The following is a 25,980-nucleotide window of genomic DNA, read 5'->3' as shown; positions in this document are numbered from 1 at the left end:
CAACAATAACAAAAGGTCTATAAACTCACGGAAATTAAACAGTACTCTACTTAAGAACCACTGGTTCAGAGAAGACATGAAAAAAAAAGCTTACCTAGAATTCAATGAAAATGAAGACACAGCATCTGCAAACTTAAGGGACTTAAGGAAAGCAGTACTAAGAGGAATGTGCACATGCAGCACAGAGAGCTTTCATAAAGAAACCAGAGAGACAGCACACTAACAACTTCCCAGCACGCTTGAAAACTCTAGAATAAAAAGAAGCAAATACATATTAAAGGAGGAGACAGCAAGAAATGATCAGACTCGGGGTGAAAGTGATCCATGAGAAACAAAGAGAATACAAAGATCAACAAAATCAATAGCTGGTTCATTGGTAAAATCAACCAGACAGACAAACCCTAAGACAGATAATGTACTAGGAGGTGAGACAGCATCCAAATAAGAAAATCTGAAATGAAAAGGGAGCCGCATCGATGGACACTGATAAAAGTCACAGAATCCTTAGGTCTCACTTTAAAAACCAGCTTTCTACAAAATTAGAAGCTCTGAACGATATGGATGATTTTGTAGATGGATAACACTGAAAACAGGTAAACTGAGGTAAGATAAACTATGTAAATAGCTCTACAACACCTAAAGAGACACAAACAGTAATTAAAAGTTTCCCCACTGAAAAAGCCCGAGGGCCAGATTGTTTGAGCACAGACTCCTTCCAGATTTTCAAAGAATTCTCAACCTATTCTGAAACACAGAAACAGGAGGAAAATTGCCAAACTGATTCAATGACAGCACAGTCGCCCTGACACCTAAATCAGAAAACGACTCAACAAAGAAAGAATTTCAGATGAATTTCCCTTAAGAATATTGGTGGAAAAAATACTAGGTAAAATGCTAGGAAAAAAAATACAAGAACATATGAATCGGCCAACCAGTGCCATCAAGTAGGCTCATCTCAGGAGGACCTGAGGCAGTAGGAATGGTTAAGTCTATGAAAACCCATCAAAGTGATCCTCCATATAAGCAAACTGAATTGTAAAGACTTATTCTGTCCTCAGCATTTCACATAAACTTGTGAGCTCCACTTGGAGTTAACTTCGTTGAAGTTATATCATGCAATATATATATTATATATATATTGCTGGATAGATATAGATATAATATATATGTATATGTGTGTGTTTACATATATAAATTATTATTATAATAAATTAATATATTAAATTGTCATATTCTAACATTATAATAACCTAATTAATATTAATATATTATATTAACATATTAAATTATATATATCAGCAATATGATAATATATAATTAATATATATTATATTAATATATTAAATTATTATATATTGATATCATGATAAAATATAATTAAGTTTAATATATTGTTAGTATATTAAATTATTATATAGTAATAATACTATACCTCTTTTACCCTCTTCTGACCCTCTATCTAACCCTACCCTCAACACTCCAGTACCAACTTTCCCCTCTGGCTACCTGTCATAGGTTCTAGCATTTACTGAACAGTTAAAATGGGGAGAAGATTTATATGCGATCTCCTGAGTCCATGATTGAGGTGTAGTAAGGGCAACCTCCTTTGAGGAAGCAGATAAATATCAGGATACAAATACCATTTCCTGGTGTAAGATCATCTCCGTATAATGACTTTAAATATCTATCCAGTGGACTCTGAGAAAATGCGGAATATTCTTCCAAAAGATTCAGCTATACTACTCCTGGCCTTATATCTGAAAAGACTTCTGCCATACCACTAGGGCATGTGCTCCATCATGTTCCTAGCTGCATTCTTCATAATGAGCAGAAAATAGAAATAACCCAGATGCTCCTCAACCAAGGAAAGGCTACCGAAAATGTGGTTCATTTACACAATGAAATACTATGCAGCAATGAAAAATTGTGAAGCTTCGTTCAAGTAGATGGAATGAGAAAGTATTGTTCTGAATGGGGTAACTGAGACCCAAAATAACTTGTAGATATTCACTTAAAAGAGGGTATTAGCCATAAAGTACAGAATTCACAGACTATGATCTATGGAAACAAAGAGGCTAAACAAGATGAAAGGCCGAAGAAAATGCTTGAAATCCACACAGAAGGAGGAATAAAATAAGGAGAGGAGGCAGATGGAAGGAAAGGATTGGGTGGTGAGGGGATGGGAAGGGAAATGGGGTTTGAGAATCATTTCTTGGAAGAGACGGGCAAGAGGGACAGAGGGCCAAGAGAATAGACTGAAATCAGTGACTGTCCAGGGTGGGCGCTATCTCTATGATTTGCCAGCAATCTGGGATGGGTGAGGCTACCTCGCCATCCATGAGGGTGACTTTAGCTGAGACTCATAGGGGTGGGGATACAGATACTGAAATGGTCACTTTCCGTACCCACAGAGGACTCAAGGTGGAATGATAAGGACACAAACCCACTCCCAAAATTTTGACCCAGAATTTGTCCTCTCTATAAGGGACACAGGGACGGAGATGGAAGAGGAAATGAGGGAATGTCCAAAGGATAAGTGGATGAATGGGAGTCTTATCCTATGGGCATACGGCAAACCCTGAAATTATTAATGGCCCTTTCTTATGTTTACAGAAGGGTGGGTAGCATTATTGTCCTCTGCAAGGCTCCACCGAGCAGCCGACTGACACAGAAGCAGAGGCACACGGCCAAATATCCGATGGAGCTCAGTGAGTCTCAATGAAGAGCTGAGAGAGGCAGAGGAGCACAATGGTCTTCACGTGGGGTCACTAAACCCGTCGCCTGTCTGTGGATCCTGTTCTCCTACCCGGGCTGCGTTTTCAGGACCTGGTGGGAGACGATGAATCTAGTCCTGCAGAGACTTGATGTGCCAGGGGACGGGGTGTACCCAGAGGGGTTCTCCACTCTCTCAGAGAAGAAGGGGAGAGGATAGAGGGAGGGACTGAAAATGGTGGGAGCGGGGAGGAGTGTGGTGCCAGAGCAGCATTCAGAATGTTACCTGGTGAATAGATACAGCATTCTAGCAAGGTTCGCAGGCATGACATCACGGGGACTGGGGCATGACATCATGGAGTTGGGGCAGGACATCGTTGAGGTAGGGCATGACATACTGGGAGTGGGTCATGACATCATGCGTGTTGGGGAATGATATCAAAGTGTTGGGGGCATGATATCATGAAGCTTCAGGGAAAATAGATGAAACTAGATTTAAAAAAAAAAAAAAACAGCCCGAGGGGGAAATGAGACCTAGAGACACAAACATGGCATAATTTTTCCTATGCATGGTATAAACTGTGAGATAAACCTAATTCTATCTACAATCCACAAGATCAGAGAGGACACAGGAAAGGAGAAGGCCCGTGAGGGGGAAAGCATCGACCTCTCTGAAAGGAAAACTGGAACAGATTCTGTGGGTGAGTGCGGACCTCTGTAGACAGGAGCTGAAGTTAGGTGGGGACGATGGAGGGATAGCACGGTGCAGGGAGAACCGGCCAGAATTAGGGGACATACGGGTTAATGCAGAATTGGAAGGATGCACTGGTTAATTCATGGCAGTTGGGGGAAACCTCCTGAGTATTTAATCTGATAGAGAATGCAGAGTCCAAACCTTCAATTTTTTAAATCAAGCAAGTAGGTCCTCAGGGTTGGGATGGGGCACATTCAGTAGAGACGGTTTCTGAGGAAGTCAAATGGAGATCCCTGAACAACAGACCGATGCTGGGACAGAGATTATAAAAGCTCAAGGAAATGAGGCCTTCCTGGTATCTTAAGCCTCCCTCGATGTAAATGCACCTGAAAACCCCTTCCTCCTCTCCAAGATTTCTCTAGGTCTTGTTCAACCTGAGTAAAATATATGCACACAGCGCGTCCCTGAATACCTTCTAACAGAGTTGTGACACTGAATACCTTGTAGCAACCCCCAACTCACTTGCAGGCAGACCAAGATTCTGTTGAGCGACTGGTTCCTGGGGCCGCTTCATCCTTTTGCACCTGGACACTCTAGGAAGCATACATCAGAGATGTGTGTGTGTGTATCTGTGTGTGTGTGTGTGTGTGTGTGTGTGTGTCTGTGTGTCTGTGTGTTTGTGTGTGTATTTTTATGTGTGAGTGTTTGTATGTGTGTGTGTCTTTATGAGACTCTCTGTGTGTATGTGTGTGTATGTGTGTGTATATGTGTGTGTCTGTGTGTGTGTGTCTGTGGGTGTGTATTTTTATGTGTATGAGTGTTTGTATGTGTGTGTGTCTGTGTGTGTCTCTCTGTATGTTTGTGTGTATATGTGTGTATATGTTTGTGTCTGTGTGTGTATTTTTATGTGTGTGCATGTTTGTATGTGTGTGTCTGTGTGTGTATGTGTGTATGTGTGTGTCTCTATGTGTCTCTCTGTGTGTGTGTCTCTAAGTGTGTGTCTGTCTGTTTGTCTGTCTGTGCCTCTCTGTGTGTGTCTTTTTGTATGTGTGTGTGTGTCTGTGTATGTTTGTTTGCAAGTGTGTTTGTGTGCATGTGTGTTTGTGTGTGTTTGTTTGTTTATGTGTGTGTGTGTGTGTGTTAGTCATGCAGAAGCTAACCATCCTCACAAGACTGTCTGGATTGCTTTTCTTTTTGAAGGTTGGCAAATCTTTCTCTATTCCGAAGAAAAGACCACCCTGGTTCTCAACTCTCTCTCTGAAGTGATGACAGGTTGAGGTATTTTCATTTATGAGGAGTCTGTCCTAGTGAAAATTGCTTTCATCGATACAGTAAACCTTGAAAAACACATCTCAAGATTTACTTTCCTTAGTCTGTGATCCCTTGAGGGGATTATTCTATTATTATTATTATTATCATTATCATTATCATTATCATCATCATCATCAACAACAACACAACAACAACAACATCATCATCATCATCATTGTATATTACTATTATTATTATTATTATTATTATCATTATCATTATCATCATCATCATCAACACACAACAACAACATCATCATCATCGTATATTACTATTACATTATTATTATTATTATTATTATTATTATTATTATTATTCCAGGATTATTCCATTATATTATTGTTTGTGCTGTTACCAGTGTGCTAATGTTCACTGATGGCAGGAAGATTTTGCTTCATGTGGGTCCCTTTAAACGGCCATGTTTTGGTTCTTGAAACTGAAAGTTTTATTTACATATTCCCAAGAGCAAATACATGCAAGTACAGAAAGTTCCTTGGTCTTCTACATGAGAGTGACACCCTCACGTAGTCCTCTGATCTATTTGAGAAACAGAATTTAGACAAGCAATGGAAAGGTTCGTGACCAAAATCCAAGTTAGGGAGAAATAAGACAGTTTTTCACAATTTTTCAGGCTTTGGGGATTGGTAGACATTAAATAATCATCTTTTCATGCATAGCAGGATAAGTCAAAATTATTAAATAATAGTAGTCAGAAAATTTTAACAACATATGTATGCTGGCTAACTTAAATTCCCCTATTTCATCTCTAGAACATTTTATATTCTCTTTCAGGTTCTTCTTGATATTCTTTGAAGACGTGAGAACCGGTATGTGTTTATCTGTACACATTCATAAAGCATGGCCGTCGCTCTAGTGATGGACAGATGACACGAATGTCTAGAGACAAACTGAGTTTCTTTCCAAAGGAATAAATCTTGATGTTCACGGAGGCAGTTTTGGTCTTAGGTGCAGATGTTTAAAATCCCCTGAGAATGCTTCCTACAGCTACCGTTTCCTATATGTGGTAATATCCTAGGATGTGTGTTTGTGCTCTGCATTTTTTTCAAGATCTACACGAACGTTTCGAATGTGTATACTAGTTGGAGATGTTGTCTTTTATCTTTTCTATCAATGTATTTTGGGTTGTAGACTCTCAGGCATTTTATGATCGATCTCTCACAGCAGGGGCTGTAAATGAGGTGAGTCTTCATGAGGAATAAAGGAAAGAAGACAGGTAAGGTAATAGAGAACTCCCTGATGTATTTATCCCCTGTGAATCTGAGATGACTGTTTGACTGTTGTCATCAATATATATATATATATATATATATATATATATATATATATATATATATATATATAAACTTTACAACAAAGTACACTCACATGAGTTTAAACCTTTGTACTTTTCATTGGGCAAATATTTGCAATAAAGAGAGCTTTCAAAGTAAGAGAGTAATATGGTTGTGTGATGTGTGTAACACTTTTAACATATTCCCTTGTATAACTTAATAGAATATAGAAATGGTTTTCCTTCATGTTGGAAGTAATAAAGACAGTTTCTTTTCTCACAATATATGTAGTAATTGTTGCCTCTATAAAATTTAATATGTTCATATCTTGCCTAAACATCCACCACAATTCCTTATGGGATGCTTCCTATACTTACTCAGTGTATTTTCCTAAATATTGACTTTAAAATGGATTTAGCAGAATAGATATTGAGGCGGATGGAGGGAGGGAGGAAACTGAATGGGAGGGGAGGAGAGAAGGGAATGGGTAGGAGGAATTAGGTACAGTTGGTTTGGAGGAATTAGGTATAGGGAATGCAGGGAAGAGGGAATGGAAATCAGAAGTGTGGAGTGGGCATCTCTAGGAAGTGCCAGAGACCTGGGAAAGGCGAATAACCAAGATGTCTATTGGTGTGACTCTAGCAGTGGGGATACAGATCCTTAATTTGCCACTTCTGTAGCCAGGCATGACTCCCAGTGATGTGAAAAAGAAAAAAAATACACCCACAAAACCTTCAATCCAAAATGAACACAGCCTACAAGATTATCAGAGACAAAGATAGATAGAGCAGACATGGAAGGAACGTCCAACCAATGGTTAGCACAGATTGAGACCTATCCCATTGGCAAGCACCAATCTCTGACACTACTAAAGATACTGTATCGTGCTTGCAGACAGAATCCTAGCATAACTGTCCTCTGAGAGATTCCACCCAAAAGCTGAGAGAAACAAGTGTAAAGATTCAACACAAAACATTAGCTGGAGCTTGGGGAGTCTTTTGAAAAAAAAAAACAGGTGAAGAATTGAGGCCCAGATGATATGAGGGACTCCACAGGAAGACCAATAGAGTCTACTCACAGCGACTATTGGGGTCTGCCAAAGACTGAACCACCAATCAGGGAGTGAACGTGGACTGAACCTGAGCCCCCAGGACATAGGTGGCAAATGTGGAGATTTGTCTTTTTACAGGTGCCCTCGACAATGTGTGTGGACATTCCATGAAGATGGAGCACCGATTTTGGGATGTAAAATGAGTAAATAAATAAATGAATTTTAAAGAAACAGATATCCCATCTAAAGACAACATGTTTTGGAAAGTCCAATTCTAGTTGTTCGGTTCCCGCATGAAGACAAAGCCTGTGGAGTGCCTATGTCCTTAGAGGCCATAATCCTTTTCATTCTCTTCTTCCATCAGAGTCCCCAAGCTCCACCCGTGGTTTGACGAGTGGGTTTCTGCGTCTGTCTGAGTGAGTGGCTTAGTGGAGTCTCTGAGAGGGAAGTCAGGCTAGAATCCTTTCTGCAAGCATAACAGAGTGTCATTAATAGTGTCAGTGCTGATCCATGGAAGACGTCTCAATCTGTACTAACCATTGGTTGACCATTCCACACTCTGTGCTCTATGCACAGTCCCTGTATTTCTTGTGGTCAGAATAAATTTTTGGTCAAAATTAGTGTCTCTATCACTCCATTTTGGTTGCTGTCTGGCTACAGGAGGAGGGCTCTTCAGATAGATATCACTGAAGCTGTGAGTCTCAGCTAAGGAAACACACAATTATTCATGGGTATCTCTCTTACCCCAGGTCTAGGCCTCTTTCAGGATATGATCTCTACCTCCCCACCCCTATCCATCTAGGCTTCTTAGTCTGGCCTTAGTAGCAGAGGATGTGATTAGCATCACAGAGCCTGGATATGCATCATGAGGGGATAACCTTGTGGGGTTCCAATGTCCTCTGAGAAGAAAAGGCTTGGAGAAAGATTTTGAGAAGTGTGAACTTGGGGAGGGCAGTGTGCTGCATGTAAAATGAATAAATAAACAAATAACTATGAAAATAACTAAGTCTACTTGAAGAAACAATTGTGTGTGTGTGTGTGTGTGTGTCTGTGTGAAGGTATGGGGTTTGTGTGTATAATATTACACTATCACATGTGAGAAAACAGTGGTGTATGCAGAATACAGGTCAGCTTATGCACTATATTTACAAAAATGGCACTTTCTGAAGATGAAGAAATGATTCAGAGATTAATAGCACTATCTGTTCTTCTAGAGAATCCGGGGCCACTCCCCAGCTCCCATGTTACAGCTCACAAGTGGCTATAATTTCATCACCATGGATCTCACAATCTCTTAAACTTCCTGGGCAGAACGCATGCATATGGTGCACACATATACAAGCAGGTAAAACACTTACATATGTACAACAAACAGTACAAAAACAGAAGAGCAGTTCCTGGTTGACATACTTTGATTTACGAGAATATTCAAAGTGATAATCACAGTCAAATAAACATTGTACTGATCCATATTACACTCTAACCCAGAAAAAGTTAACAATCTCCTTAATCACCAAAATCTATTTATTTAAAAAATTGCAGTAAAAAGTTGCAGTAATAAAATTTAAATTTTATTAATATATAAATTAATAAACAGAGTGTTCTCATATGTAGCTGAAAAATACTTTCCACATATTTGTTTAGCTTTTATAAATATAGCAGTTTGTGGTTAGTTTTTAGTTGGATTTTGTAGGTGTTCATTTCCAGGTATTAGACAATAATCTCTGTAAAATCAAGCAGAATACATTACAGGAACTGAGGCTCTCTTATGTTGAATCCAGAAGGTTGCTATCCGTTTTTCTTCTTGATCATTTCTCTCTATGTATATAACAAGGATATTTATGTTCTGGGATTCTTCCAGTATTGTCAAGCTGATAGCTGATAACTGGAGAATATTAAATTTTGAAGATCATTTTTGAAACTATTTCCTGATGTCTGTACTATCAGTGTTGTAGATTTTCAAATACATGGGCAAATAAACAGCTATTCAGGGACTAAACATGCCTTATATCTACTGTTGTTTTCTCTTTTTAAAAGGAGAAATCAGAAAGGATGGGGTTTGAGGTAAGGGACTTTGAGTGGAAAAACAGGAAGGAGGGCAGTGTTTGAGACATAAATTAATAAAATGAATAAATACAAAAAATAAAGCTGTAGTCAAAATATACAGGAACATCAAATTTAGTTGATAGGAAACAGTGCTGTTTTTTATCATACCACAATTCCTCAATTTTATATTCCATAATCCATCTAATGAGTAATTCTCCCAAATCAGATAATTGAAAAACATTAACATATTACAAATACCACAGTAGGTTGACCAAATCATAAAAACAATGGTTCTACTACTGTACATGTTCTATGCCCTATAAAATTCAGAAATCCAGTTAAATCTTAATTATTACATATCTTTGGTTATTCTATTCTCTGATAATTCATTACTATTTTTATCTTCTATGACCACAAATTTAAGTGAAATAATTACTTTGGTAGAATGTCTCTGAATTTGGATTTGCCTAGTGTTTTTTCTCTTTTAGGTCGAGATTGTATGTACTTGGCACAGATACCAAAAAGTGTTTCCTGCTTTGTTCATCTAAGTTCAGCATTAGGTGGATGACTGGCATCTTAATAACACCAAAGTAAGGAGCAATGAAATTATTTTAAATTATTTTCCTTTTATAGTTAAAATATTTTAATGTATTTTTCTTTTGTATTTCCTTTTACAGTAATGGAAGTTATAGGAGAATTACTTAAAGACTTTGGAAAGATTGTGTGTCTCTTCAAAACTTTCGACATTGTTTTCAGCTTCTCGGTAATTTTTTTCCAACGCTCTGGCCTCAATGGTCCTTACTGCTTGTAATTAGACTGAGAACAATGAGTCTGAGGAGAATCCTATCATTGTCTTTCTATTTGGGCGATTCATGCCTAAAATAATACTCTAGTTTTAGTGTCATTGTAATTTATATTTTAAAGTCTACCATATTTTCTGCACACTTAAAAGGAATTCTATTTTTCTTTCCTTATACACTATTCTAATTTAATTTAATTTTATTTTATTTTATTTCAGAATTACAACCAGAATCTAATTATCTGACACTAGCTGACCTTGTATATTAGCATTCTCTCACTTGTAAACCCAGTTAATTCCCTGTATAATGTGTGGATGAATGCCAGTGTGTGTGTGTGTGTGTGTGTGTGTGTGTGTGTGTGTGTGTGTGTGTATGTGTGTGTGTGTTCATCTGAAATAAGGATGTTGATTTTGAGAATCATCTGGCTGAAATTCTTTTCCACTACTCTGTTAGAAATGATAAAAGGGACGAAAGATTACTCCTGTTCCAAAATCATAGGCCCTGGGTGCCCAAATCTGACATGTGGACTGACCTAATGGCACAAAAAGCAGAGGCTAACAATTTACTGACCTGAAAACTACTTAGCAGTTGCAGTCAAATGCGATAAATTTACATGTACTGAGGAATATGGAATTGTAGCATAATGAGCTGAGATCACTTAGAAGTAATTCTTGGAAGATCTCCCAATACCTAAGAAAGGATACAGAGGACTTTCAAGGCCCCTGAGACATTAGCATGTGCTTTAAACTCTGCCCATATCAAAATCTTTAAGTACTGTACTAATCTACTAAAGTTATTTAATAGCAAGCAAACTTTACCATTGTTTGCAATTTAGAATGGTGGTGAATATAGAGAACACTCTAAAACAAAGTTATGTTTCTTAAAGATTGTTTCAAGACAGCCAGAAAGAGCACAGTGTTTTGTATTCTTCCTTTCAAAGACTATGCACCTAATTATTATCAACTTTCTTCAGACCCAGAGTTCTTCCCAGTGCTTCCTTGACTTCTTGGTTCCTTATGCTATAGATGATGTGGTTCAACATGGTTGTCACTGCTGTGTAGACCAAGAGTTTATCAACTACTGGTGGGTGCTTAGATTTGGACCTCAAGTAATTTTGTCTCAACCCTACAAGGCAACCTAATCCCCATGAAATAATTGAAAATGGACACATACACCATGACTCATTTGGATTGCATAGTGAATCTGGGCCACACTGTGGCCAGAGGACATGACTGCCAATAGGCAGCACTCAGTTATACCAAAAAGTGTGGAGGAAAATATCTCTATGATACATCCCCCCTGAGAGAGCCCTTGGATCTCAATTCCAAAGTACTCCACATCTTGGGTAGGACAGAGTCCATGTAGCCATTTTCCAGGATACATAAGTTCACCAGAAAGAAGCACCTGGGGGTGTGTAGAGATGGACTGGTGCAGATAGATAAGGCAATGAGAACAGGATGAAGGTGAACAGGAGGAAGCATTCTCCAGGGACCTCAGAGAATTTGGCAATTGCAAAGCATTTGACAGACAAGCCCTTCTCCTGACACAAATAGCAACTGACACACTTGACACTCATCTTTTGCAAGACAGAGCAGTAAGCCATTAGAAGGATTCTTGCAGATGAGAGATATTAATTTTTTCATACTTTTAGAGCCTCAGTTACATCAGAGTCAAAGTCTTTGTCTGCAGTCACAAAAATCAAAGCTTAGAAAAGATTTATTCTCACAGAATTTCATATCTAATACTTTCTCTCTTAACACCAAGGGATTTTCCAAAGTGTGCTAACCATTGAGCCAAGTGTTCTAATACTTACGATAGATGGTGGAAACTTGTAGTCCTGGCAATAATGTAGTTCATGCAAAAGGTTTACCGTGGGTCTAAGTACACTTTCACAAGCTATCATTCAAATGAAGGAAAAGAAAACCTTGAGTGTATCTCAATATTTTACCCATTCTTATCATTAACTAGTCATCAATGTTACACAGAAAAACTAATCAACCCTCTCATCTTTATGCTTTCCTGATTCCAAAGGCTATTCTCTCCTACCACCGTGTGTGTGTGTGTGTGTGTGTGTGTGTGTGTGTGTGTTTGTGTGTGTGTGTTGGGTCCAGATTATTCTCTGATTGTTTTTATGAATATTCAAACCCACACATTAAAAGTATCATTTCTTCAAGACTCATCATTTTTGAAGATAAATTAAAATCAAATAATCATTGGATAAATAAATGATTACTGGTTCACATACATAGAATTAAAGGTATGGAACATCTCAATGTCTGCAACATAATGATGTGGAGAGAAACACATCTTAAGAAGTGTAAGCTGAGCCATGAAAGAGAAGAAGGATAAACCAAACAGGAACATAACTCTTCATGTTTCATCCTTCAATATGTTAGCTGTTATCTGTTTTTGACAATGTAAATGTTATCTGTTTTTCACAGCTGTTAGCATTGTGTTGGTGACTACTTCACATCTTCTTCACATTGTAGCCTTATATGGAGTCAGAGTATGTACTGCAAAGTTCTTATCATTATGTTTACCATCCTTACCATTCCATGAGCTCTCATGTAATGAGAAGCTCCAGTGTTCAGTTTACTGTGGCTCCTTAGTGATTCTGCCTGTCCCTTCCCGTTATATCTTCTGAAGTTCAGTCTCATATCCCTCAAATATTGGAGATGAGGCAAAATCATTTTTTTCACAGTCTGATAACTTTCCCCTACAAATGAGATGACCTTTTCTGTTTTGTTGGGTGTATATGCCTTTGCTGAAGTTTGGGTTTTCTTGCCAAAAATAAACCACTTTTACCTGGCAAGAGTAGAATAGGAGATATCAATAGCCTTTTATGCTCTCTCTCTATTCACTTGATATAATGAAATGTCAGAGGTATGTGAGTAGATCAGCACATGGTTGATCCACAAATCAAATGTGGGTTTCAGTATTTCCCAATTATAAAGAAATAAACATGTTACCTATGTTCATAAATACAATATAAGACACACACCAACATGCACACACACACACACACATACACACTTGTATGCCACATACACATGTGTGCCTATATATTCATGCAGAGAGAGACACACAGAGAAACACAATAGAGAAAGAGCACTTAGAGATTTTACATGAATTAAAATGTTAATATAAACAACAATGAAGGATAACAGTATTTGTTTACATCCTTTTCAACCATTTGGTAACTTATAAATGCAGCTAAGTAAAAAATGTATTCCCTATGAGTTTGCTTCTGTGTAATTTAAGTTAATTTCACAAATCACTTAATTTGATCTGGTATTGAATGCTTGTCAGCTACATGGGACATGAGCATGTGTGCATGTCTACCCACAAACATTTTAGACTTACCTTTGTGTAAACTCTATTTTGGAAATTTCTCATCACAACAGATAATTTTCATTTCTATTCACTAATTGATCACTAGATTAATTTTATATTGTGGAGAATGAAAAACACAGCTCCCTGAACAACAACAACAACAAAAAAAGCAAAACAATACAAAATTTTCTCAAGGGGTAGACGACATAGTTAGGTATACTAGCTTATTAGATCTATTAGATTAGATCTGTACCCATTCATGAAAAATTTATAAAAATCCAAGTGGAGAGAACATGAGACAGACTTAAAGCTCTGACAATTATGAAGCAGGAGGTCTATTATACTGACCACTCAGTGGACTCTGCTCTTGTAGAAAAATTGCTGGAATGAAGAGGATTCTATTGTTAGGCATTTTACACTTATTTTGATGTATTGTACATATTTCTCCATATTCAATTAAAACAAACAAACAAACAAATACAAATAAACAACCTACCCACAGCTAACAGAGAAAAGGAATACTTTTATAATTTGAAATATTTTTAAAGAAATTTCCTTTTCATTAGTAATTTCTGTATTTGTATGGGTAGCTCTCTAGCTAGAGAGTGAGGCCTTTCCTCTTCCAGTTAAATTTCCAGAAAACCAACTCAAGAACCAGAATGTCATATTTACATTTAAATTTTTGCAATAAAAATAATTCGCAGGAAATCCTGAGGCTGCAGGTAAGATTGACACATGCGTACCTCAGCCCTCATCACTGATGCAAGGAGAAATTGAGCAGTGCTTCTGGACACTGGGATATAGGAATGGTCAGCCTCTGGTACCCACGATTCCGGTCCACACCGAAGACTACACTGAATGGCCAAACAGTTCCCTGTATTCAATCCCATAGCAGAGAGTGCTGGACCCTCAGGATTGTGGATATTCCTGAGAAGTCAGAGGGCCTTCCACCATAAAGGCCCAAGAGGGTTTCGCACAGTGCCAACTTTACCCATGGAGGGCAAGGACATACAGGAAAAATCAAGGTCATGATCATTTGATTCCTGCCTGTTCCTAGAGCTGGAAGAAGGTCTCCAGGAGTGCCTACACATATGGGAACAGAACACCTGTTCGCAGGTAAGGCTGAAAGAAAACAAGAAAAGAGTTCTACAACAGTGCTGACACAGAGGACTACACCAGGGTAAGTCACTCTCAGAAGCAGCAAGACAAACGAACACCAGGGGCAAGCTTGAAATCTAAGTAACAAAAACCAATACTACTTGGCATCAGCAGAGCCCAGTTATCCCACCTAAGAAAATACTGGATATTTAAACACACCAGAAAAGCAAGATTTAGATTTAAAATCACATTTGTTGGTAATGATGGAGGACTTTGAGAGAAACCTAAAGAATTCCTTCAGTAAAATGCAGGAAAACACAAGTGAACAAGTAGAAGCCCTTCCAGAGGAAACACAAACATCAATGAAAGAATTGCAGGAAACATGACGAAACAGGTGAACGACTTGAAAATAGAAATAGAAATAATAAAAAAAGCAAAAAGTTGACAAAGATGGAGATAGAAAAACACAGGAAGAGACAAGGAGACGTAGATACAAGAATCACCAACAAAATGCAAGAGATAGAAGAGGAATCTCAGGGGCAGGAGATTCCATAGATATCATCGACACAACTGATGAAGATAATGTAAAAACAAAAAGTTCCTGGACCAAAACATACAGGAAATCCAGGACAAAATGAAGAGTTCAAACCTGAGTTAATAGATATAGAAGAAAGAGATGACTTCCAAGTTAATGGGGCAGTAAATACCTTCAAAAAATTATAAAAGAAAACTTCCCTAACCTATTGAAAGTGATGCCCATAAACAAACAAGAAGCCCCAGAACTCCAAATAGATTCGAGCAGAAGAGAAATTCCTCCCATCACAAAATAGTCAAAACACGAAATGTGCAAAACAGAGAAAGAATATTAATAGCAGCAAGCAAAAGTTCCAAGTGACATATATTGTGAGACCTATAAGAATTACACCAGACTTCTCACCAGAGACTATGAAAGTGAGAATATCCTGGACAGATATCAAATAGTCCCTACGAGAGCAAAATCGACAGAGCAGGGTATTGAATCCAGTAAAAATGTCAAGTAACATAGACAGAGAAACCAAGATATACCATGACAAAACCAAATGTATGCAATCTCTTTCAGCAAATCCAGGCCTACAAAAGATAATAAATGGAAAACTCCAACACAAGGAGAGAAAATACATCATACCAAAAACAAGGATATTATTTCCTTGCAAGGAAATGAAAAGTGAGACAAAGATAATTCTACCTCTAACTAGAAAAATAAATATCTCTCAAGATCAATGGGCTCAATTCTCCAATGAAAAGACACAGACTTACAGAATGTATACATAAAGAATATTGAGCATTTTGCTGTAGGCAGGAAACACACCTCAGAGACAAAGATGAATACTACCTCAGAGTACATGGCTGGAAAAAAAAATTCCAAGAAAATTGCCTGAAGAACCAAGCTGAAGTTAGATTATAATATCAAATAAAATTGACTTTCAACTAAAAGTCTTTAAAAAAAAGATAAGGAAGGACATGACTTTCTAAGGAGGATAAAGAGGATGATGACATCATAGTCATCAAAGGAAAAATCCACCAAGATGAACTCTCAATCATATGTATCTATACTCCAAATGAAAGGGCACATGCATTCATAAAAGAAACCTTACTAAAGTACAAAGCATACATTTCACTTCACATGATAGATAATAGTAGGAGATTTCAAAACCCCACTCTCATCACTGGAGAGAACATGGAAACAGAAATTTGACAGAGATGTAGAGAAACTAACAGAAATTATGAACCAAATTAATTTATCAGATATTTATAGAACATTCCATCCTATAAATACATTATTTTCAGAACCTCATTGAACCTTCTCCAGAATTTACCATATAATCGGTCACTCAACAGGCCTCAACATATGCAACAAGATAGAAAAAATCCCATGCATTCTATCAGATCACCACACAGAAAAACTGATCTTCAACAATAACAATGATGACAGAAAACTCACGTATACGTGGAAATTGAACAATTCTCTACTCTATGACAACTTAGTCAAGGAAGAAATAAGAAAGAAATTAAAGACTTCTTAGAACTTAATGAAAATGAAGATACAACATTTCCAAACATATGTCACACAATGAAAGCAGTGGTAACAGGAAAACTTATAGCTCTGAATGCTTGGGAGAAGAAACAGGAGAGAGCCTATATCAGCAGCTTCTCAGCACACGTAAAAGCTCTAGAACAAAAAGAAATAAGTGAATCCAAGAGGTGTAGAAGGCAAGAGATAATCAAACTCAGGGCTGAAATGAACCAAGTATAAACAAAAGGGACTTTACAAAGAATCAAAAACAGCAGAAGCTGTTTCTTTGTGAAAAACAAGAAGATATATAACCCCTTAGCCAGACTAACCCATGGTCACAGAGAATGTATCCAAATTAACAAAATCAGAAGTGAAAAGGGATACACAACAACAGAATCTGAAGAAATTCCAAAAATCAGGAGATTCCACTATAAAAGTCTATATACAGAAAACTGGAAAAATCTGGAGGAAATGGAGAATTTTCTAGACAAATACCAGGTAGCAAGGTTAAATCAGGATCAAATAAACTATCTCAACACCCCATAAATCCTAAAAAAAATAGAAGCAGTTATAAAAGATCTCCCAAACAAAAAGAACCCAGTTCCAGATGGGTTCAGGGCAGAATCTCATTAAACATTCATAGAAGACTTCATACAAATACTGTGCAAACTAGTATACAAAATTGAAATTGAGTACTATCAAATTGCTTCTATGAAGCCAAAATTACTCTTATACCTAAACCACACAAAGACCCAACAAAGAAAGAGAACTTCAGACCCATTTCCTTTATGAATATTGATGCAAAAATACTCAATTAAATTCTTGCGAACCGAATCTAAAAAACAATCATCCATCATTATCAGGGATGCAGGGATGATTTAATATACAGAAAACTGTCAATGTTATCCAACATGTAAACAAACTCAAAGATAAGAACACATGCCATTTCATTATATGCTGAGAAAGCATTTGACAATATTCAACAACACTTCAGTGTAGGGAGTGTTGAGGTAAAACATTAATGGTGACTACATCCAGTCCCGTCTGGTAGAAAACGATTTATTGTGCATGCGCAGGCTTGTCCCATTGCCAGGGTGGCTATAGGATAATGAGGTGATCCGGTGCCCTCCTGTGGTGATCAACGATACTGCACATGTGCGGGTTTTGCACCTGGCGTCAGTTCGATGGGATGGTAATAAACTAATGAGGAATTCATGCGCTGCCAATCCCTGAAGAAAAAGTAGCAGGGGTGATAGTGGGGTGATTCATTCTCCGCCAATCCCTGAAGGATAATTAGCATAGCCACAGCCTGTTGTGTATATAAGGTAAGTGCTTTTGCCACTAGAGGTCCCTGTATCACCAAAGAGGTGGTCCTGCCATAAAGGCTGTAGAGAAAAATCGGACCTTGTTGTGTCTTCCTTGCCGGGCGAGGTGGGCATGAAACTTCAGAATAAAAGTCGTGGAGAGATCACGAATTTAAGGCCCATTTCTAAACATAGTGAAAGAAATATACAGCAAACCTCTAGCTAATATCGTACTAAATGGAGAATAACTTGAAGCAATCTCACTAAAATCAGGACTAGAAAAGGCTGCCCACTCTCTCCCTACTTATTCAAAACAGGCCACCATGTCATAGCCAGAGAAACCAGACAACAAAAGGAGGTCAAAGGGATACAAATTGGAAGAGAAGATATCAAAATATCACTATTTACAGATGATATGATAGTAGATACTTAAGTGACCCCAAAAGTTCCACCAGAGAACTTCTTAACCTGAAAAATAACTTCAGCAAAGTGTCAGGGTATAAAATTAACTCAAACATACCAGGAGCCTTCCTCTCCTCAATGGATAAACAGGCTGAGAAAGAAAATAATGAAACCACACACTTCACAACAGTTCCAAATAATATAAAATATCTTGGTGTGAGATTAACCAAGCAGGTGAATGATCTGTATGACAAGAAGTTCAAGTATCTGAAGAAAGAAATTGAGGAAGATCTCAGAAGATAGAAACAGCTTCCATGCTCATGGATTGACAGGATTAATATAGTAAAGATGACCATTTTGCCAAAAGAAATGTACACATTCAATGCGATATCCATCAAAATTCCTACTCACTTATTTAACAGGGATAGAAAGAGCAATTTGCAAATTCATTTGGAATAAGAAAAAGCCAGGATAGCAAAAACTATCCTCAACAATAAAAGAACTTCTGGGGGAATCATCACCCCTGAAATCAAGCAGAATTACAGAGCAATAGTGATAAATACTGCACGGTATTGGTACAGAGACAGATGGATAGACCAGTGGAATAGAGTTGAAGACCCAGAAATGAACCCACACACCTATCATTTGATATTTGGCAAAAGATATAAAACCAAAGGAAGAAACATAGCATTTTCCAAAAATCATCTGGTTCAACTGTTAAGTCAGCATGTACAAGAATCCAAATTATCCCATTTTTATGGCCATGTACAGAGCTTAAGTACAAGTGAATCAAGGACCTACACATCAAACCAGAAACACTCAAACTAAAACAAGAAAAGGTGGGAATGAGTCTTGAACACAAGGGCACTGGAGAAAATTTCCTGAACAAAAAACCAAAGACGTAGAGTGTAAGTTCAAAAATTGACAAATAGGACTAATAAAACAGCAAAGCTTCTGTAAGGCTAAAGACACCATCATTTGGACAAAACTGTAACCAACAGATTTGGAAAATATTTTTACCAATCCTTTATCTGGTAGTGGGTAATATCCAAAATATACAAAGAACTTAAGAAGTTAGACTCTAGAAAGCAAAAGAATTTTAAATACATACATTCTAGGGCCTCTCTGCCCCTTTTTTCTCAAAGTCCTAACTAATTTCATATCAAAAGTTAATGAAAATATTTTAAACCCTTTCCAAGGCACAGAAAATTATTTGTTTACAGCCAATATGGAAAAATCGGGCTGACTTTCAGCTCTATATGAGAGGCACAACCAGAAACGTCCAGATCCTACTGCTCTTATTTCCCTATGCACAGGAGGCCCAGATGGAGCTAGGTGTTTGTTTATTTGTTTGTTTGTTTTTGTTTTTGTTTTTGTTTTTTTCTTTAGTCAGGAATGTGAGCAGAGTTCTCAGGCGTTTCCGTCCCTGTGATGGTCTCAGACTGACCAACCCCACAGGAGATTTGGGTGTAGGATGCTGTTTGGAGTAGTTCTGATCCAGATGAAGTTTGGACTGCAGGGCTCCTGCAGCTTGACTGCTCCTATATACATGTGTTCAGAGGCACTATGCAGTTTCCTCTTGGGCTAGGGATGTGGGAAACAGGTGGGCAGAGGTGGCAGTCTCTCCTTATCTGAGGTCTCAGTATTGCTCACTCTTCTGTCCCACGGAGTTTCCAAAGGAGTTTCAAATTTTAATTCCCAATCCTACATGTCTCCAGTCTTTCCAATTCTCCTCCAAATCTGTTGGAGAAGACCCCTCTGGTCAAGGGGAGGTAAAACAGGTCCCATCAAATAAAGAGGTCTGAAAATCTTCTGCTTAAAAGGTAATCTCATTGATTTCCATATTCCACAAATGTATTAAGTCCTGCCCCCTTTCAACACGAGCTTATATTTTTTTTATTAACTTGAGTATTTCTTATATACATTTCCAGTGTTATTCCCTTTCCGGTTTCCAGGCAAACATCACCCTTCCCCCTCCCCTTCCTTCTGGGTGTTCCCCTCTCCATCCTCCCCGCATTGCCGCCCTACCCTGAACAATCTAGTTCACTGGCTGTTCTGTCTGAGCAGGACCCAGGGCTTCCCATTCCACTGGTGCTCTTACTACCATATTCATTGCTACCTATGAGGTTGGAGCCCAGGGTCAGTCCATATATAGTCTTTAGGTAGTGGCTTAGTCCCTGGAAGCTCTGGTTGCTTGGCATTGTTGTACATATGGGGTCTCGAGCCCCTTCAAGCTCTTCCAGTTCATTCTTTGATTCCTTCAACGGGGGTCCTATTCTCAGTTCAGTGGTTTGCTGCTGGCATTCGCCTCTGTGTTTGCTGTATTCTGGCTGTGTCTCTCAGGAGCGATCTACATCCGGCTCCTGTCTGCCTGCACTTCTTTGCTTCATCCATCTTGTCTAATTTGATGGCTGTGTATGTATGGGCCACATGTGGGGCAGGCTCTGAATGGGTGTTCCTTCTGTCTCTGTATTAATCTTTGCCTCTCTCTTCCCTGCCAAGTGTACTCTTGTTCTTCTTTTAAAGAAGGAATGAAGCATTCACATTTTCATCATGCGTCTTGAGTTTCATTTGTTCTAGGCATCCAGGGTAATTCAAGCATTTGGGATAATAACCACTTATCAATGAGTTCATACCATGTGTGTTTTTCTGCGATTGGGTAACCTTACTCAGGAGGATACTTTCCAGTCCCAACCATTTGCCTATGAATTTCGTAAAGTCATTGTTTTTGATAGCTGAGAAATATTCCATTGTGTAGATATACCACATTTTCTGTATCCATTCCTCTGTTTAAGGGCATCTGGGTTCTTTCCAGCTTCTGGCTATTATAAATAAGGCTGCTATGAACATAGTGGAGCACGTGTCTTTTTTATATGTTGGGGCATCTTTTGGGTATATGCCCAAGAGAGGTATAGCTGGATCCTCAGGCAGTTCAATGTCCAATTTTCTGAGGAACCTCCAGACTGAGTTCCATAATGGTTGTACCAGTCTGCAATCCCACCAACAATGGAGGAGTCAACACGAGACTTTAATACCTTCGCCAACTGCCAAAGCATGGCAGAGAGCTATGTCCACTCACAAAGACACTCAAAATGTCCCCCATCTCCACCAAAGTGCCTTATGCAATCTGCTTCGGGTAAAATGAGTTGAAAACTGATTCTGCTGACAACGGGGATTTCTGAAATCCCTATTAATCCAAGAGGAACTTCAAAGTCCTCTACTATTAAAAAAGGACTTAAATCATCACTTATTATCCAAGGGGGGCAAAATACAGTCATAAATCCTCAAGTCAACCTCATAACACACATAACAGCCCAAGCAGAGACAAAACTTTCTGCATGTACACCATTAGATCAAGAATGATTGCCAGTTTTTGAAAGGGCTCTTGAGAGTTCCACACCCACACAAGATATGTTAGAAAATTGTGAGTCCACATAAGGAACTCTTGTGCCTTCTTCACATAAAAAATATGATCTAGCAACCTCACCATCTCCCCCAGTACTTCCAATGTCCCTATAAAACAGAGAAATATTCAAATATCCTCTACCACCAAAAAGGACCCTCCTGACTTGTCATCAGGCCCAAAAGAGAGAAGTTTATCATAACACATTGTCAATGAGCCATGCAGACTCCATATTGATACAATGTACAGAGAAGATAAAACATACACTTCCTCCTCTATGTCATTCTGTCCTGAAAAGAGGGGCTCCAAAATTTTCCACATGTACATCAGAGATGCTAGAATTTCCCAAAACTGAGCATGATTCTCTGAGTAGTACTCTATCTCAAAAAGAGACTGCAGGACAAGAAACATCTACAAAAGGAGTTCTACCCACAGCCACATATACAGAAATGGCTTGTGGACGCAACATATGTACAAAAGATGTTCTAGGACATATTGCATCTGTAGAGAAGGTTATGGATCCAACCATATGTCAACGAGGAGTAGGGGAACATGATATGCAAACACCAGTGTCTGTAGCATCCTGGACATCTGAGGAAAGGGATTCCTTGGATTCCATTTGTGCAAAGAATGGATATGACCTCCGCAAACTTCACAGATGACTATAGGAACTTCTTAATCTCCTCAAGATCAGCCATCTTCCCCAACTACAGAAGATGCTACACACTCTTCCAAATATGCACAAAGGGTTTCCAGTCCTTCTTTATACCCACAAACTGACACAGAACAACTGCCAAATACCTAAAAGCCTTTCAATTTTACCTTATCTCCTGAAGGGGCCTTGGAACCTGTTTTGCCTATCAAGCAGGGTAGGGAACCTGACACTTCAATACTTCAATATGAAAGTCTCTTTCCATTTTTCCTGCAGAGGAAATTTTTCTTGGAACTTACACAGTTACACAACGATGTCTAGAACCTCCTTATCTGCTCATGAGAGTCTCAGACCTCTCACATATGGCCCTGTTTCTGTAGGAGAGGTCACATCTCAGAGGTAGCTCTAATACATTCCCCCCATTCTGACATCACAGTCAGTATTTCCACATATATACACGATACATTAAGACCTTCCTCATGTGAGAAGGATGTCGTAGGATCTACTGCATCTGAACAGCATGCTTTACAACTATCCCCATCTACCCAATTAGATTTATTTCACATGTCCACTTTGTGGAGAAATACTTGACATTCTCCATATATCAAATTGGGCCACAGGCATCGAGTTTCTAGAAACAAAGGGTTAAGATTTTATCCTTTTGATGGAGTCTTTAGAAATGTCTTCTCTAAGGGAGACAGTTTCAACCTTCCCCCTTATGCCAAAAGGGATCTTGTGCCATCTTCTGCTGCCAAAGAGACACCAAAAGCTACAACTACTCCTCAGGTGAGTCTCACACATTCTCCATCTGTCCAAAGGGACATCGAATTTTCAAAAAAGACTAAGGAATTGTGGAAAGTTGCCAATCCTTACAAGGGCATGCTGGACATTCCATATTGTCCCAGATGCTCAAGTAACTCCTCCTTCAACTGAAAAGGCATGTTCACCATCTGCTCTAGGTTTCAGGGAATTTCTTCACCCCTCTCTAGTGCTACAGAAAGTGTTCTCCATGCTCAAAGTGATTTGTCATTGTGCAAATTACACTTCAAAGATACAAAACCATTTTTTAATATTTACAAAGGTCTGAAGGACAGTCCACATCGAAAAAAAAAATCATGTAGACCTTGTGCCATTAGCCTAAGTATATAAAAAATTTCCATGTCTTCTAAAGCATCTAAACATCAACCTGGCTCTAGCACTCATTCTGGGAAACATTTACCATCAGCCATACAATCCCCAGGACCATCAAAATCTAATAAGGGGTATCTAGAAACTTTACCATCTGGAAAAAGGTCTTTAGGATGTTCAGCAACTTCTCCATGAGCTTGGTGAACCCATAGAACAAAAGAATTAAACCATCTTCCCAGGGTGTTTTCCCAAGATCCACATATTTCTTGTTTACTTTTATGCCAAGACAGAAGGCCAGCTTCCTTCTCCCCATCTCTGATATCTTCATCCTCTTTGTTCTCCCTTCCAAATGGCTGTTTACTTTTAACAGAAGGCTTATTGGTAAATCCTAGAGGTACTGAAGGAATATCCGAGGTGCAGTTGAAGACACGACAACACTTTTGACATCACAGAAGAAGCTGGGGCTCTCCAGGATGTAAGGGATTTTTCAGGGAGGGCCTAATGATGATATCATTGAGAATTGCCATGGACTACCTGCTGAACTGCTTTACTAACGTTGAGTAGATTCAAGGGTGCACTTTACAGGAGTGTCTCCTGTGACACAGTGGAAAACTTTACATACTGTATCTCTAAAGCTAGGGAATTCTCTTGGCTTCATTAATGATTACATGCTCTGAATGGTGAAAGATAGCTAGGGACGAGGCATTGGTAGAAAAGATTTAGGAACCTAGAGTGGAGGAGATTAATATGGATAATAATTTTATTCCCAGGTCCATTCCTATGGCCTATAGTTCAATTTTCTCAGGTTTATCAGTTTCCCAAACACTAGGTTTTTCCCTATAGTCCTGTAATGGAATGAATATTATATTATATTTTCTTATTGTACATTCCATGGTAGGGGACTTTATAATATTCCTGAATGTGTACTCAAAAATTCTTTTTTCCAATTCCATTTCTGCAATGATTTTTGGCAACAGAAGTGGCCCAATTATAGAATGAGCATAACAGTGTAAATACTGTATACATACTTCAATGACACACTCCCAAATCCTTATTTTATCAAAAAATTACCAGACATTAATAAATGAAAGTACCACATGGACTATTTAATTCGTTTCTCTAGTCCCACTTGATATCAGTTCCGCAATTTCTACCTTCCTGTGTTTCATTGCCATACTTGAGGGTTTTGGATATTTTACCATGATCGTTATTAAAGTCAAACATAAGATATAGGAGGATGGGATGCGAGAGGAATGACTTGAGGACCAGTGAAGCCTCAATATAAGTAGTTTCAAAAGAACAGGATGGAGTCTAATTGGTGTTGCCATTTGTGGATTCTACAGTCTTGACCTAGATGCGCAGAATTCATGTTAAAATTCCAGCTAAAATTATAGCTGTAGGAGCCAACAAAAGTACATATACATACATCAGCCACCGAAACTACACAAAATTGACGGAGGTAAGAAATGCATTCTGTCAAATATAGATATTTCCTGAGAGACACAGCTAGATTATACAAATACAGAAGTGAATGCTAGTGGCATACCAGTAAACTGGAAATGGACTTCTTGTTTTTATATTTTAAAAAAAGATTACAAGAGCTGAAGGGCTTTAACGCTATAAGAACAACAATGCCAATGAACCAGAGCTTTCTGATACTAGAACAATATTCAAAGAATGTACATGGACAGAGCTATGGCTCCAACTGCATATGTGGAAGAGGATGGACTTCGTGGGCACCAATGGAAGGAGAAGTCCTTGGTCCTCCCTAGGTTTGACTCCAAGTTCAAGGTAATGTCAAGGGGTAATAAGGAGGGTTATAGTAGAAGGGCAGGGTAACCAGTTAAAGATCTTTTAGGCAGGAAACTGGGAAAGGAAATAACATTTTAAATGAAAATATAGAAACATCCAGTTAAAAAAGCAAAAAAAAATTCCAAAAAAATGAAAGATATTAAGTAAAAGTAAACTGCCAACTAATTATACCTATTGACTTGGAAATCTACAATGATAGTCAGAGTAATACAAATGGTAAGACTAAGATGATGATATCTGAACTAGAGCACTTCTCTCTCCCAGATAGAAATATCAGACTGAAACTGCACAATAGGTATCCAAAACATTGAAGAGTAAACTCTGAGCTGAGGACATAATGCTTGTCCATCCCATCTTCCTTAGTAACTTTCTCTTTTTGACAAAAAGTATAAAGTCCATGACCTGTCAGGGATACAACTGTGCCATTCACAACACTTGGCTTTGGAATAAAGAAATGAATGATATAAACTATCTGACTTCCAGAAAGCAAAAGAACAGGGAAGTCCAGATGCTTCTGAGAGGCTCCCGACTCCTGATTCCCTTATGTGGAAGGCGAAGATAAAGGCTATCTCTTCGGAGTTACCCCTCAACACCTAACAAGGACATACTAAGCTTTCCAAAGCACCACATATTTTTCCTTGTTTTTTTATACCAAGACAGAAGGCCAGATTCCTTCTCTCCATTTCATATCCTTCATCCTCTTTTTTCTCACTTCCAAATTGTCTCTGAATTAGGCCAAATAGTAAACCTTAGAGGTATTGAAGGAAAATCTGAGAGGCAGTTGCAGTCATGACAACAGAAGGAGCTAGGGGTCACCAGATTATAAGAGAGTTTTCAGGGAGGTTCTAATGATAATGTCACTGAGCACTACCGTGATCTACATGCTGAA

This window comes from Rattus norvegicus, chromosome Y, assembly GCF_036323735.1.
Source record: "Rattus norvegicus strain BN/NHsdMcwi chromosome Y, GRCr8, whole genome shotgun sequence".
In the NCBI taxonomy this organism is placed as follows: domain Eukaryota; kingdom Metazoa; phylum Chordata; class Mammalia; order Rodentia; family Muridae; genus Rattus; species Rattus norvegicus.
This window is presented reverse-complemented; position numbering follows the sequence as displayed.